The sequence below is a fragment of the Neovison vison genome, chromosome 13 (assembly GCF_020171115.1).
Source record: "Neovison vison isolate M4711 chromosome 13, ASM_NN_V1, whole genome shotgun sequence".
Taxonomy (NCBI): domain Eukaryota; kingdom Metazoa; phylum Chordata; class Mammalia; order Carnivora; family Mustelidae; genus Neogale; species Neogale vison.
In genome coordinates this window covers 9,798,787-9,815,367 of record NC_058103.1, presented here as the reverse complement: position 1 = coordinate 9,815,367, position 16,581 = coordinate 9,798,787, and the positions used below count along the sequence as shown (strand labels likewise).

The 16,581-nt window shown below is 43.7% G+C and overlaps 1 protein-coding gene across 2 annotated transcripts in view; it reads right to left on the bottom strand.

Annotated features, from left to right (window-relative positions):
• Window positions 1-11,421, bottom strand: part of DICER1 (dicer 1, ribonuclease III) — a 72,804-nt gene extending 61,383 nt beyond the window's left edge. For both annotated transcript variants that reach the window (XM_044231365.1, XM_044231366.1), the window contains exon 1: window positions 11,207-11,421. The gene's annotated coding sequence lies outside the window, so the exon portion shown is untranslated. The remainder of the gene's footprint in view (window positions 1-11,206) is intronic.
• Window positions 11,422-16,581: the final 5,160 nt, after the last annotated feature.

Below are 16,581 nucleotides of genomic sequence, written 5' to 3'. Positions count from 1 at the left end.
TTAAAAAAAAAGCTCCAAATCTAATTACAGATTTCACATAGCAAAAGCCTTTGAATATAATTTGTTTTCAGGGAACTAACTTTGACCATGTAAATCACACTAGAACAAAAAACCTAATTCAAGCAGCATTAACCACTGTTAATTCTCCCACAAACCACAATGAAGAATATTCTTCATATTAAATCAGTTAACAATGTCTAAAAAAAAGTTGCAGTTTTCCAAATGGAGCCAAGTTTTACCTGGTTATTTCTATTTTTAGTATCAATTATTTCTTTCTTAGTAGCCACTCAAGATAGTATTTTAGAAGTGGGCAAATTCTTTGAAAAATATAACCTACCAAAATTAACATCTGAAGAAAAAGAACATTTGAAAAGGCCTATAACTTTTAAAGAAAACAGATTATTAAAAACTCCCAAGCCCAGATGGCTTCACTAGAGTGAATTCTTCTAAACATTTAAAGGAAGAACTACAATCTTAAACCCTTCAGTAAGACTGAAATGAGAGGGAATACTTTCCACCTCTTTCCAGGAGACCAGCATAAACTTAACACCAAAACCCAACAAGGACACTACAGTAAAGGAAAATTATAGACCTATCTCTCAAACTAGAAATGCAAAAGTACTAATCAAAATATGCAAATAATCCAAGAACATGTAAAAAGGAGAATGCATTAACACCCATTTTGCTTTATCACTGCAATGCAAGGATGGTTTAACATGCAAAAGTCAACTGACTTTCACCAATACTCAGTATAAAGCATCAATACTTAAGACAGGGTGGGTAATGACACAAGTAAAGACAATGCAACAGAACACACTATGGAAACAGACCCACACATATAAGGTTATTTAATTAGTGACAAAAACAATACTGCACTGTGGTACAGAAAAAGATGATCTTTTCAAGTAACAAGGTTAACTATGTATCCAGATGGAAAAAGCAAGTGTTGACTCATTCCTCAAGTCATACACAAAAGACAATGCCAGTTGGACTGCAGTTCTAAAGGTGTAAACTAAAACTAAGAAGTGTGCCTGGGTGGCTCAGGGTTAAGCATCTGCCTCTGGCTCAGGTCATGATCCCAGAGTCCCAGGATCTAGCCCTGCATCCCCACCTCAGGCTCCCCCCAGAGACAGGAGCCTGCTTCTCCCACCGCCCCTCCCCCTGCACATGTGCACGCACACATGCATGCTCTCTCCCTCTCTCTCCCATTCTCTCTCTCTCTCAAATAAATAGTCTTTAAGAAAAAAAAAAAAAAGGAAACAAGATAATACCTCCATGTCCTTCAAATGAGCAAAATTTCTTAGAGGAGACATTAAAAGCACTCATCATAAAGGGGAAAAGAATGGACAAACTGGACTAGATTAAAATTTAAAATGTCTGTTGGTTACATGACCTGATTACGAAAGTGGAAAGGCAAGCCAGGGTAGAAGATACGTGAACAATTTCTACAGATCGATATGGAACAAACAAGTAAATGAACAGTGGACAGAGGACTTCACCACACAGGATATCCAACAGTGAGTACTCTTCAAATGCAGTTAGAAGATGCAAATTAAACCATAAAGAGTCACTACCACACCCATCAAAATGGCCAAAATTAAGAGGATACAAGTGTGAGAACAATGTGGAGCTGCGAGAGCTTTCCTACACAGCTGGGAGAACGGTCAAGGGGACGTGTATGCTCTGGACATGCACATACCCGATAACGGATACTCCATTCTATGTGCACACGTGACAGAAATACACATATATTCACCAGAAAACATGCACAAGAACTGCAATATCCATAACAGCCCAAACCAAAAGCAAGGTGTATGTCCACCCACAATGCAGCAGACAAGGGAAGACTGACATATTCATGCAACAGAACTCTACGGACCCCCAGATGATGCAACGGAATGAACCTGACCCACCTAAGATGTTCAGGGAAGAAACCCAACACAAAACCATACAACTTCCACTACACAGAGTTAAAAATAAGAAAAAGTCGGGAGCACCTGGGTGGCTCAGTGGGTTAAAGCCTCTGCCTTCGGCTCAGGTCACGATCCCAGGGTCCTGGGATGGAGCCCAACATCGGGCTCTCTGCTCAGCAGGGAGCCTGCTTCCTCCTTGCTCTCTGCCTGCCTCTCTGCCTACTTGTGATCTCTGCCTATCAAATAAATAGATAAAATCTTTAAAAAAATAAATAAATAAGGAAAAGTCGGTATGGTGTTTTTGGCCAGGGGTTGGGGGGGGCCATAATTGCCTGGAAACACTTTGTGTATCCTTGTGATTTATGTACTTTCCGGTTTATCAGTTGAAACTGATGCCACTTAAAGTTTATTTTGAAAGATAAGTAAGCAATCCTTAATACAATATGTAAAACTTCCTCATTTGCCATGGTGCACATGTGAGACGGCAGGGAGAAGGTTTACCTTTACTGAGCCCTCAAATTCTATAATCTCATTTCATCCTCAAAACAACCCTGAGGGCGCCTGGGTGGCTCAGTGGGTTAAGCCGCTGCCTTCGGCTCAGGTCATGATCTCAGGGTCCTGGGATCGAGTCCCGCATCGGGCTCTCTGCTCTGCAGGGGGCCTGCTTCCTCCTCTCTCTCTCTCTGCCTGCCTCTCTGCCTACTTGTGATCTCTGTCAAATAAATAAATAAAATCTTTAAAAAAAAAAAAAAAAAAAACAACCCTGAAACAAGGGTCATTTCCATTTTACAGGGATTTGAAAACACTTACCCAGGGCCATATTCCCCAATAAATGGGAGAGATGGAATTCTACTTAAATTCTGACTCCAAACTTATTTCCGTAATACACAATTACCCTCTAGGGTATTTACACTAAATCTATTTACACTGATTTGCCTGTCAAAATAAGCTCCTTCTAGATAGATATGTTCCTTTTGATCTCACGACAGGGGTGAAAAAGAGTAAATGCAATTTAACATTAACAGAAGCAAACTAATATTTTAATTTTAGCTCAATCTGTACACACACATAAGTAAATATTCCTTTAATTTTAAAGCCTGTGGCAACCCAAATCAGCCCTGCCCACGGACATTTCCCTTGGCCTTTCTAGTCTAAAAGCATAGATGCTCAATAAATACACAGTATCTGACTATACACCTCACCATTTTTTCTAGTATCTCTATTCCATTCAGCTGATGACTAAACGTGATGCACTACCGGCTACAAATACTACATACCGACTTCTTTAGTGAAACAGAAAGTACTACCTTCAAAGATATTACAATCATAGAGGGAGTGACACAGTGAAATAAACTAGATAATATTTCAGAAACTACAACGTACTGTGTAATTTTGTCTTCACTCAACTCAGACGACACAAATAAGCATTTTACCTGAGCATCTGCCACAGATACACAGTGAATACAGATGTCATACATGTACATAGGGATTGTGTGTGCACGCATGCACATATGTGTGCATGCACAGGTGCACATGCTTTAAAAAGGCTTTAAGAAAATTATTTGTTTCCCTATTCTCGGCCAAAGTACAGACCGAACTCAGGTTTAAAAAACAAAAAACAAACAACTTCCCAGAATTCTCCCAATGTTTAGCAATACAAAAGCCACGTGTTTACATTAACTGAGTAAAACCAATATCCTCCTTCAGAACCGCATTATATGTCCGTGGAGATTTTCTACAAACACATCCCAAAAGGACAGTGCTATTTGGCAATACCTTATTTCACATAATTAATTGAAGAAGGGCTGGAAACTAAAGGCCGTATATTGGAAAAGCCAAAAAGAATGATTCCTTTGAAGCTACTAATTGCATTTAGACAAGAAATTACAGCTGGCCTGAATTCCTGTTCAATTTACAAACGACATTCAAATGCCTAATTTTAGGTTGGTTTATTACTTATTCCCATATTTTTATCAACAAAATTTTGCCTTTTCCTTAAAACACCCAAAATTACGTTTCGTCTAAGATTAATAAACAGTTTATTAGATGCAGGAAGTACATATAAAGATTCAGAAGTCAGGGATTTCTCCTCTTTAATACTTAGCTATACAAGACTGAGAAAAGTTAAGTAATCTCAGTACAGTCTTATGTACAAAAGAAAAGCCTTTAAAATTAAATTAGCAGGGTGTCTATTAGACACTTTTCCCCTCAATCACAGGACCAGAGGCCTCTTGATGGGTTACCTGCTTGTCACCATACTGATCAGACAGAAGTCTTTAAACAGTTTGTTGGATTTTCCCTAACAGGCATTTACCAAGCTGCACTAGGAAGAGACAGAAAATGAAAAAAGACTCCACAGTCTCTGATCTGCCCTCTGTTCAAGGCAAAACTGGCTCTCTCTACTTTTCAAGACGATTTTCCAGGGGTTTTCATCTTATGTTCCCCCTGCTCAGAAGAGCTCACAAGGTCATGGTTCCCTTTCTCACGGTCACTGTGCACAAACCTCAATGGGCAAAAAAATGCAGCCTCTCTATTTCATGCCTCATGTTTAGTAAAGAATCTCAGCTTGAAACAGAGAGGTCTGAGAACGATATGGATGCTTCAAAGACAACTGACTCCAAGATATTTAGGGACCTGTAAATATTCTCAATATTACTAGAGAGAAAATTAAAGCTAAGTCTGGAAAGGCCAAGGTGGCCTGCCCTTATCCTGCAGCTAGTTATTTAGAAGTAAAGCCCATCTAGAGCAGAGGTTTCTTAACCACACAGTCCTTGGCACTATGCATTCCATCCCAGCACTCAGGAGGAACTTGTCCCTCTGTCACCCAGAACAGTGTCACTATTGCTCAGTTAGCCTATTATTTCTCTTTATATGCGTAGACGTAGCCTAATCAAGCATCTACAGATAGGATTCAGGAAAGGTCCCTGCACCTCCGATAATTTAATGTAAAATTATGAGCATGTATATTTTTCTGGGAATAAGATTCACATCTTTCATCAAATCAGCAGTCTGCAAAGAGTAAGAACCACTGGCCCACACCAAGGACGGGAGACAGATACACAGAAAGTTCATATTGGTTTGAAATATAGATAAAGGACGATGTATTTATTGATGCCTAAGAGAAGAATAATGGTTATTTAGTGAGAGCTAGCAATATTAAGGCATTATTACACATGACATCACTACTGCAGAGACCCAATGAGACAGCTGAACCATCAGACACAATGTAGACCATTTTCAGTATAGAACTTTGCCTATGGAATAACTGCTCTCCAGCCGTCCTCCCTTTCACCTTCCATTATAAATGTATTGGACATCCATCCCTACAGCGATAACTTTGGCGGGGGGGGGGGGGAATCATAACATAACCACATTAGGAACGTAAGTAAGATTTTCTCAATGCAGATAAAGGAAAAACAATATCTGCTAAATGTTTTCAAAGAGTAATTATGTGCCAGAAGTGGGATGGGAGTTTAAGAAACTCATTTTTTTTCCCTCACAACCTCAAACAGCTAGTCTTGTGACCAGTTTACCAACGAGGAAGCAGAAACTCAGGAAGGTTGTTACACATGGGGGACTCAGCATCTGAACCCTGGTCTCTCTCACATCAGACATTTGCTCTACAAAGCTCTGATAAAATATTAATATTTAATTTTGCAAGGTGGAAAAAGCTTAAAATACCACTGATCAGAGCTCCTCCCGAGCGACAGCTGTGCAGGAGGCTGTGTAAGAGAAGGCGAGGCCCTTCAAACCGTTGGGATCATCATGTTAATTTTGCCTTCCTGGGCTGTTACCAGTAGGAAGACAAAAATTCTGGAATCTCAAAGTATCAGACAAGTCTACTGCCTTTCTTTCCCCTTCAAGTATGTTACTGATCTAACTTCTTAGAGAACCTTTCTAACATTTCAAAAGATCAATTTTTAAATTGAGATCCTGCTTTCCTTATTCGAATTCTATAAATACATTATTTTTAAATAATGTAGTAAATATAATTTTAAATTATATTTAAAATTCTGAACTGGTTTGCTGACATTTTCTAATTCCCAGAAGACTTTCCAAACCTGTTTTTTAAATCACTGCTTTATTGTATACACTGAATTGTCAGCTGAAACAGAACTACCACGACAACTACCAGACTGAGGTTGCTTCAACACTGAGAAAGCTTTCTATACCAGAAGAACTTTCAATTTTTATAGCACTTTTCTTTTTATTTAAAGATTTTACTTATTTACTTGAGAGAGACAGCGAGCATTAGCGGGGAGAGGGATAGAGAGAGAAGGAGAGGGAACAGACTCTCCACCAAGCAGGGAGCCCGATGCGGGGCTCAAACCCAGAACCCTGGGATCATGACCTGAGCGGAAGGCATACGCTTAACCAACTGAGCCCCCCAGGCGCCCAGCACCCTTCTTCTATGAAATTCTTAACGCTTCTCTCAGTCCACAATGTTTCTATGCACCTAGTTATAGGGACCTCACAAATGGAGGAGAATCAAGAACCAGACAGCATGACTGGTCCAAAATCAGAAGGGTGATGATATTTTTAAAAGCCTTAATATACATGCAATATTATTTGAATAGCTTCTAAAATTTCAAAAAATTAAATATAAACTAATCTATTCATTCCACAAATCTGAGCACCTTCTGCTATGCCCGGCACTATTCCATCCTTACTCTCATAAACCCTTGTACAGCCAAGACACTGAATATCACCAAGAACCTCAAAAATGAAAACACGAGGACCAACGTGTCATTACTTTACGTCTTCTTTCTAGTACCAGTCCCGCCGACATCCTCCCCGACAGTGTTTTCTTGTGACACCTTCTCAGTCACTTATTTAAAATGTAAAGCAACTTTGTATTTTAAAAGAGTACCAACAATTCATTGACAATTCCAGATAAACAGGAAAGTTACTTTGTACTCGGGCTTATTTTAACAAAGGCCTTTTTACAGGACTGAAAATTTAAATTTCATCAGCTGGGCTTCTCGACCGCTTCTCTCTCTGTATTCATTCACGGAGTCTATACCACCCCACAAGAAAGGCGACCAACACACATTCCTAAAGACAGGCCCAGAGAATCCTGACCGCCTGTGCTGCGCAGAAAAGAGTTCATTTGCGAATGGATTCTTACTCAGCAACTGTCAAAAGCCTGAATGAGACAATTGATCTTTCAAGGACATCAGCCTAAAGATAAATTAACTAGCTCTATGGAATCAAATTACCACACCTGTATTACTAAAGCTTTTCTATTATGCCTGATGCTTGTATCCACTGTCTCTAAAATGGCATGCGAAAAATGCTTCCCTATCATTTGTAAAATGTAAAACATTTTCTCCATATATTGTTAATATCGTTTTATGCAAGAATCCAATCGAGTGCTCTTCGTACAAGAGAAAAGTCTGCTTCTCTTGGTATACTTCCTCTCATTAATCACTGCCAACTATAATTAGTCTTGTTTCCTCTTTTGCTCTAACAAAAATTTTAAAAAGAAAAAAAAAACCCTTTAGTTACACACAGAGGCTGAGCCATCCTTGCCGTAAGCCTCTCTTCTAATTCCCTCTAGCAACTTCCATACTCTACGCCTCAACCTCCGCCGTCCCCTTCAGTCTTCTCAAACCTGTCATTGTAAGACAATCTCAAATCCTTTCTCAAGTAGACAAATTATAAAGTAACACAGAGTTGTCTCTACATCGCTGTGCTAATACTAGAATCACTTTCACAGAAATTAGTTGCAACTAAAAACCACCCTGGGTCATGCAAAAGATTTGGTGAACATCAAAGAATCAGAAGATAAGGACTAAAAGATCCACCTCACAGGCTAAGCAGGTAGACTCCCAAAGAGACAAGGGTACCCCCTAAGATCCTGGTTTACTTTGGCAAGTCCTAAGTGCATAACAACAGAAAAAATATTACAAGGAAACCTGTGAATACGAACTAGTTTAATACATATCCGTCCCCTGGGGTTTCCTGAATGAAGGAAACTCCTGAGTGTCCAAAAAGCTGAGCACAAGGTGAACAAGATAAACCACTTGGCTTCAACTTAGTATTTAAGCAAGTTAAACATGTGCCTTCCCAGTCTCCTCCTCTAGCACCCACCGGAGCGCAAAGGAGCCCCAGATGAAGCAACAGAACGACCTCAGTTACTTGAACATCCACTGGGCAGCGGAAGGAAGCAAGATCATAAAAATGAGCAAATCCTGGGCATCAAGGAGATAAAGTCTTTTATTGACACAGAGGAGTTACTTACAGGATAGTATCACTGCCTGGAACAACCCTCAGAAAACTCACAGTGCAATAAATTCTGAATTTTTTGTGTGTTTTGATGACCGAGAAACAGTCTGACCTCTTCCGAGTTTATACCCAAAAGAAGTAAAAGCGGGGGCTCAGAGACCTGTACATTTATGTTCAGAGCGGCGTTATTCACGAAGCCTAAGGGCAGAAGGAACCCAAGTGTCCATCCACATCAAAACAGGTAAACAAAATATGTGTGTGTGTGTGTGTGTGTGTGTGTGTTGAATATTATTTGGGCTTAAAAAAGAAGGAAGTGCTGACGTATGCTACAACATGAATGATCCCTGAGGACTATGGTAGGTGAAATAAGCCAGTCACGAAAGGACAAATACTGTATGACTCCAGTGATAACGAGGTTCCTAGAGCAGTCAGATCCACAGAGACAGAAGAATGAGGGTGCCCAGGTCTGAGAGATGGGTAGAATGGGGAGTTCGTGTTTAACGGGGACAGAGCTCCCCCTGAAGATGAAGGGAAAGTTTTGAAGATGGATGGATGGCGATGACAGTCACAAAACAACATGCACATACTTAATGCCACTGAACTGCACGCTTAAGAACGGTTAAAATGGTAAATTTTGTGCTGCATACTTTACCACAAGAAAGGGGGAAAAAATCTAAATTATTAATCAGATAATCAAAGGTCCCCCGAATATTTAGAGAGTTTCTTTCTTTCAACAAATACTAAGGACTCACCTGCATTTATGCAGGTTTTCCTCCTAAAATCCACTTGGCACAACAATGCAGTTCAATGCAATGCAAAGGATCCACACAGAGTCCCCTGAAATCAAACCATGACCGAATCCTGATTGCCACTTTCAGGTTCCTAACTCAGGTCAATAACCTGAGTCTTCGTTTCCTTCCATGTAAAATAAGGACAATACTGAGTTCACCTCAGGATCACAGTGAGGATTAAATGAGAATGTATATAAAAGCAACTGAAACATCTTGGTACATAATAAGGGGGCACTTTTCATTAATGAATGTGTCCCTTCTTTCCTTTGCCACAAGGAATGACCACAGGATGTTAAGGTCACAAGTGAGAAAACCTCTGTGAAACACCTGCTTTCTCAAATGAAGCCAGCATCTCTCACCTGCCAGACAGTGGCAGGGAGTAAATCATCTCAATGCCGTAACAGTCATTCTTCCTAGAAGGCAGCACTACGCCAAAAGAGCTACCAGCTATGAAACACCACAAAATCGCTATCAAATAAGAATCACGAGCCCCATCGAAAGACAATGTCTTCTACAACCAAGACAAGAAAACTTAGCAATGGCCAAACCTCGCTGTACGACTCATACAAGAGCCACAGGCAAGATACAGTAGACGGTCTTAACCTTCAACGACAAGATGACAGCATAAACCGAAAATCGCGGCAGGAAAAGAAGATCTTTTCTCCCCAAATTAAACTAATACATCTTTTCTTAGAACTGCATGTTGAGGCCATGAATACATCCATTAACCCATGTCACTATTTAAATGTACACAGTGACCATTTTAAAGACAGTCTTTATAGTATTTCTAATCTGTAAACAGAGTAAGTTTGACATGGTCTAAAATAAAATTCTACAAGTATATGCATGTATGTGTGTGTGCGCGCACGCGCGTGTCATACACTCCATAGAATAAACGTTTCACAGGCAGTAGCTGGCTCTGAAGACAACACTATGCCAAATAAACTGATTATTCCAGAGCCTAGATCCTAATAATAATCCCCAAAATATTAATAGGGCTAAAATCACTATTCCCTAGCAGTCTCGTTCAGAATCCTGTACCACCATCTACCTTCTAATATAAAGTTCTGGAGCTCTTGGTTAAGATGTGCTCTTGTTTGGGAAATTTAACGTTTACAACAATACATGTTCAACGGAGCGAACCGGTTTCTGAAAGCACATTTTAAAATATATATTTTCCAAGTTACTTAAGTCCCCACTCCTGCCCTTTTCCATTCACTGAGCGTGCTGCAACTTGAAAAACAAGCAACGGAAGACAGTTGAAAATCGGCATTGTAACGATTGAGAAAATTCAAAGCCAGAAGCGCCTCCAAGCAGCACAGACTTCAAAGTAATTACTCTTTAATAAGACGAGTGCTTCTTAAGTGTGATAATTCTAAGAATGCTTAGACTTTTCATAGGGTTCGGTAACGTGTGGCGGAAAGAATGACTTCCTTCACAAAAGCACGGGACTCCCCACTCATCTCTGTTTTTACAAATCTCCATGCTATTAGAGACACATTACGTGGTTTTGTTAAGCTCGGCTGCGGGAAAAGCCTTCGGGGCAGCTCGGCTTTTCTAGACAATCCACATAAATCTGGTGTGCTAACCTAAAACATACACTCACTTCCCGAAGATTAAAAACCCTCTAGAAAGGCTCCTCTGCAGGGTTCCGGCGTTCCGGCAACAAAAACACCGGAGGGGAGGGGCGAAAAGATGGCCTCGGCCACCCGCCCCGGGGGACCCAGAGCTGGTCACCTGCCAGTAAACACGAACAATCCTCCCCGGGCGGGACCCGAAGGCTCGCGCTTCCCTGCCAGCCCCGACAGCCGGCCTTCCTGCCCTCCGAGGGGGCCTCGCGCCGGGGGCCCCACCGCCGCCGCCGGACCCGAGGATGCTCCCGGGACGCCGCCGCGGGGCCCGCACCGCTCCCGCGTGCCTAACCGGACCTGTCAAAGCCCGCTCTCCTCCAGCCCGGCGGGCGGCAGGCCCGGCTCCATGCCCGCTGCGGACGCGCCCGCGGCCCCGGCCGCCGCCAGCGCCACCACACCGAGTCCCCCCGAGGCGCCGACGCCGGAGGGGCGCCGGGGTCGGGGCAGCGCGGAGCCCGGCGCGGGGGCAGCCCGGCACGCAGGCCGCGCCACCGGGGACCAGGCGAGGCGGCGCCATCTGGCCGCGCCGGCTCCCCTCCCCGGCGGGTCCGGGCCCGGGCGCCCACGCGGGCCTCGGCGCGGGGGCCGGGCGGAGCCGCTCCCCGCCCCGCACACAAAGCGGCTCCGCGGGAGCCCGCCTCACCTGCAGCACGGGGCGCCGCGGGCCTTCGAGAACCATCGGACCCCGCTCCGGCGCGCGCGTCACAGCCCAGGCCTCCCGGTGCCGCCTGGCGCCGCCGCCGCCGCCGCCATTTCCTCCCGCTCGCCGTCGCCTCGTCCCCGCTGTCAGGTTACTCCATTCACCTGGGCCTGGAGCCGCCTGCGCCGCGCCGCGCCTCCGCCTCGACCCCTCCCGCCGGCGCCTGCGGAGACTGCGCAGAGCCCGGCTCGCCCGCAGCCCGCGCACGGCCCGCGGCAACGGCGCACCGCCGCTTGGAGAATCCCACCGGCGCCCGCGCCGCCCCCTCCGCGCCCCCACGCTCCGCTCGCACTGCTCGCCCCGCGCCGGCATGAGAGCGAGCCTGTGATTGGACGGAGTGCGGCGGTGAAAGGTTAATCCTGGCTCCGCAGCCATTCAGGAGCCGGGAGACAGCGGGCGCGGGAGGCGGAAGCCAGGCGGCGTTTGCGGCCCAGCGCCGGGAGTGGGCCGGGGCGATCCGCTGCCGGTGGCCCGGCGCTCCCGGGCCCGCGCGCCGAGACTGCGGACGCTCGCCCGGCTTGGCAGTATCCCCCCGCTCTCAGAATTCGTCCGCCTCCATTGTTGCCGCTCTGGCGCCCACCGCCCCCAAAACGTGGCTCTTCCCCACGGCCGGAATTGTTCTCCGGAGGCTCAGCGCTCCTCTTACCACCGCCTCCCCCTTTTTAAAGGGCCTCCCCACTCGCCTGCTTCTCCCCCGCGGTGGTGGTGCACGGCCCTCCACATTTGGGGAGACAACAGACCCCACCCCCACCCCCGCCCCGGAACTGGGATAACCGGATAATGGGATGGAGACGGCAGCCCCGCTTATGTAAATTGCTCATTTGCATAGGTCGCAACCCTCTGCCAAACCTCGTGGCTGTGAATTAAAGTATGGGTGGAGGTCAAGTAGTGATTGGCTTAAAGAGAATCCTATGAATTTATCCCAAAATGTAGGCATCCCTGGCAGAGCACTGCCGGTGAAAGACCGGTGTACTCCAGAGGAGGTACGGTGACAGACACCCTGCTCCGGATCTTCGGTAGCCCTTAGCGCCTACTACGTGCCCGAGACACGGTTCCCTGCAGCAGCCACCAGCCCCATGCCGCTGTTGAGCGCTTAAAAATTGGCTAGTCCCCATTGAGATGTGCTGGTTGGAACCCAGATGTATGCGTTCTTAAAAAAAAAAAATGTAAGACAAGACACTGAGCATTTATGGATTGCAAACTGAAGTGGTAATATTTTTATATGTTGGGATAAACAATTTCTTTTGCTTCTTTTTCTTTTTCGAATGTGAGTGCTGGAAGACTTTTAATTTTAATGTCTTGTGTGGCCCACATTCTACTGCGGTTGGACAGGCTGCTCTAGGGCTCACAGGCCCGTGATATTAATACGGACCCTCTGAGGTGGGCGTTCTAACTGCCCCGGTTTTAACAGCTGAAGAAACTGACATGCCTCCAGCCTATAAGCAGCTAAAAAGTGAACAACTGAGATTAGAATCCCAGGTAGTCTAGCCTTGGGATTGGTGGGCTGTGAGTCACTACCGTGCTCCAATTTTGATCATCTGTCTACCTTAAATTCGCTTGAAGTTTCACTTGAACGTAGAATGTTCATGGGCAACATTAGGAAGTAGAACGCTTTGGGCAGAGACCTCCATAAAAGCGTTTCTTATATGTTCAGTACTGTGGGCAACAGACCTCCCCCAGGAACACACATTACAGCTTTTTCGGAGATAATCCTTTGTGAGAAGGATGGCTTCTCAGGGTGAAGATAGGCAGCCGTCCACTAGCAGTGAGAATCTGTGGGCAGGTCAAATTTCTAGTCCCTCCTGCTGCCTTTTCAATCTGTCAAGACTACCTAGGCAGATTTGTCTGATTTTCACCAATTTTTTTTTTTAATTTTAAAAATAGGTGGCACAAGGGGCGTCTGGATGGTTCAGCAGAATAAAGCCTCTGCCTTTGGCTCGGGTCATGGTCCCAGTGTCCTGGGATCGAGCCCCTCATTGGGCTCTCTGCTCAGCAGGGAGCCTGCTTCCCCTCTCTCTCTACCTGCCTCTCTGCCTACGTGTGATCTCTGTCTGTCAAATAAATAAATAAAATCTTAAAAAAAAAAGATGGTACAAACATATGGTTCATCCATCAAACAGAATAAAAATGTACATAGCAAAAAAAAAAAAAGTACATAGCACAAAGAATCTCTCTCTCACACCTGTTCCCCCAATAGGTAACCAGTGTTTCTTACTCTTCTGCAGAATTTTTTTGTGCAGATATAAGCCAAGACTTCCTCATTAACAAAAATGGTAACATGCAACACGTACCTACTATACCTTGTTTTTTTTACATCCTATATCCAGAAAATATTTTATAGCAATACATACAGAGCTCCTTGCTATTTTTTTTTTCAATCCCCATAACATTTATTGCTGGGATGTGCTGTTAAGTTTCTTAACCAATTCTCTATTGGTGGACATTTAGAGTCCCAGTCTTTTGCAATTAAACATGGAACCATTTGGAACTGATTCAGTATATGGGATGAGGGATGGATCCAAAAAATTTTTTTTCCAGATGGCTACACAGTTGGCCATTTATTGGCCATTTGCTAAAGAGTTCACTTCTACGCTCTGCATTTCGTTCCGGTGATCCAACTATCCATGCTCCAGTTGCTGGTTTGTTTTTAAATCCGGAGACCTAAACTCTTACAAGGGATAGAGTTTCACACTTTGTTTGGATCACTAGAAATCTTAGAGCTAATATTTCAGCCCATGTTAAGCAACAGTACAGTACCATGTGGTATGCATTTTCTGTGGGCTAATTTCTATTTTCCCTTTGCCCTGATTATTTCCACAATTTGTTTTATTTTTTTTTCTTTATAGAACAAGCCAGGATATAAATACACCTTTGTTTAAGACTCTCTGTTTGCAAGTAACAGAAACCACCCTGAAATAGCCTAACCAAAAGGGAAGAATTTTATCATTGGTTGTAGGACCTCTCACAAAGCTGGGAGCAGGAATAGAGCTACAGCAAAGACCTAGACCCAGGAGCTGAAAGCTTTCAGAAACTCAAAGGTATTCTCTGTGTCCTTCTTCTAGGTTTTTTTTTTTTTCTCTATATTTGCTTATCTGTGTATCTTTCTCTACTAACTGGTTCTCTCTGCTTTTCCAGCAACACAGGAGAATATAGTCATTCCCCTATTCATCTAGAAAGTCAGCCAAGGGTGGAGGTCAGAGCCCAGAAGGGAAGGTGGGGTGCAGTCCTGCAAAGTCAGGTGGCTGAATATATACACAAGGGAACTACACAAATTAAAAACTATATTAAGGATAATGGAAGCCAGATTTCTCACTATTGGAGAACGGGGTTACAAATATAGAAAGGGGACAAGCGAGAAGGCTTGAGTAGTCAGATTGGAATTGGAGGTTTTGATGTGAACATAAGGTTTCTGGTGTATACATAAAAGCATATATATGGGATGCCTGGGTGGCTCCGTTGGTGTATTTATATCCTGGCTTGTTCTATAAAGAAAAAAAAAATAAAACAAATTGTGGAAATAATCAGGGCAAACACGGATTGTTCTTCTCTGATGATTGGCAAATGGTGATTTTTTTTCCAAATTTTTATTCAGATTCTAGTTAGTTAACCTACAATGCGATATTGGTTTCAGGAGTAGAATTCAGTGGTTCATCACTTACATACAACACCCAATGCTCATCACAACCAATGCCCTCCTTAATGCCCATCCCCTGCCCACCTCCCACCATCAACCCTGTTTGTACTCTTTCTTAAGGAGTTTATTATGATTTTTCCCTTTTTGTCCCCTTCCATATGTTCATCTGTTTTATTTCTTAAATTCCACCCAAGAGTGAAATCCTATGGTATTTGTTTTTCTCTGACTGACTTATTTTACTCAGCATAATACACTCTGGCTCTAGCCATGTCATTGTGAATGTCAAAATTTCATTTTTTTGATGGTTGAGTAATTTTCCACTGTATATATACATATACACATATAAGCACACAACACATCTTCTTTATCCATTTATCAGTTGATGGACATTTGGGCTCTTTCCATAGTTTGGCTATTGTTGATAGTGTTGCTATCCACATTCGGGGTACCTATACCCCTTTAAATTTGTATTTTTGTATCCTTTGGATAAATACCTAATAGTGTAATTGTTGGATTGTAGGGTAGTTCTCTTTTTACCTTTCTGAAGAAACTCCATACTGTTTTCCAGAGTAGCTTCCTCAGTTTGCATTCCCTAAATGGTAATTTTCTAATTCCATTATTCCTTCTAAGCTTATTAGTTACATTCTAGTATAAGGATGACCTGTCTCTTCCCCTCATTTATTTACTCATTTAAAAAAACACAACAAATACATCAGCATGGACTCATGGATTCTACTTTACTCCATGGGACATAATCTCTTACTATCATCATTTATTTTGATGTTCCAATTTCCCAGATTTGGCCAGCATGAGCCCCTTCATGCTGACTTCTTCGTCCTTTCAAAACGCCTCCTTCACTCTTTGGGCATTTTCCTATTTTCTGGCCTAATAAGGAGTTCCAGGCTCATCTTATACTTTCTCTGTCCTGACCCTGAAATCAGATCTTTCTTCAAGGAGCCCTGGTTCCTTTCAGTGGAAAATGTTATTTAGATCTGGGTGTGAGGTGTTCTCCCGGATGTTTGCTGCTACTCCAAAGCTCTTTCAGTGGAAAGAGCTGGAAAGTATATATACATATACATACTTTTAAAGAAAACGATTTTATTTATTTATTTGTGAGAGAGAGAGAGTGTGTGTGTGCACACACAATCAGGGAGCTGCAGGCAGAAGGAGAAGCAGGCTCCCTGCTGAGCAAGGAGCCCAATTCGGGGCTCCATCCCAGGGCCTCTGGATCATGACCTGAGCCAAAGGCTATTACGTGTGTACCATGTCAAAGGTTCCTACAGGATGAAGCCTGCTTCAGCCAGCGGCCAGGGATAAAACAAACAGAGCCATAGTCCAAGACAGAATGTGGGCCTTCCCCACACGGCATTACATGCTTATATGCTAGCCTAGTTGGGGCTGGAAAATTCCTAGTTTCTCCAGATAGTAAGAAATATATCAAGGAAAATCCCAGATGGGTGCTAGGGAGCAAGCATACCAAGGACCAAGGTTTGCTCAGAAGGCCCTGGTCATGGCCTTGCTCCCCAGGAACACTCCCCTGGCCCAAGGTCTTGTCTCTCCACTAGCCTGCTTGGTCCAGCTTAACAAGCTCTTAGCTCTGCTACCAAAAGAGGGAAGGAAATGAGCTTCCAGAGCCATAGAAATTTGTCTCTCATCGGTCTTACTGCCAGCAAGGCAATAAATT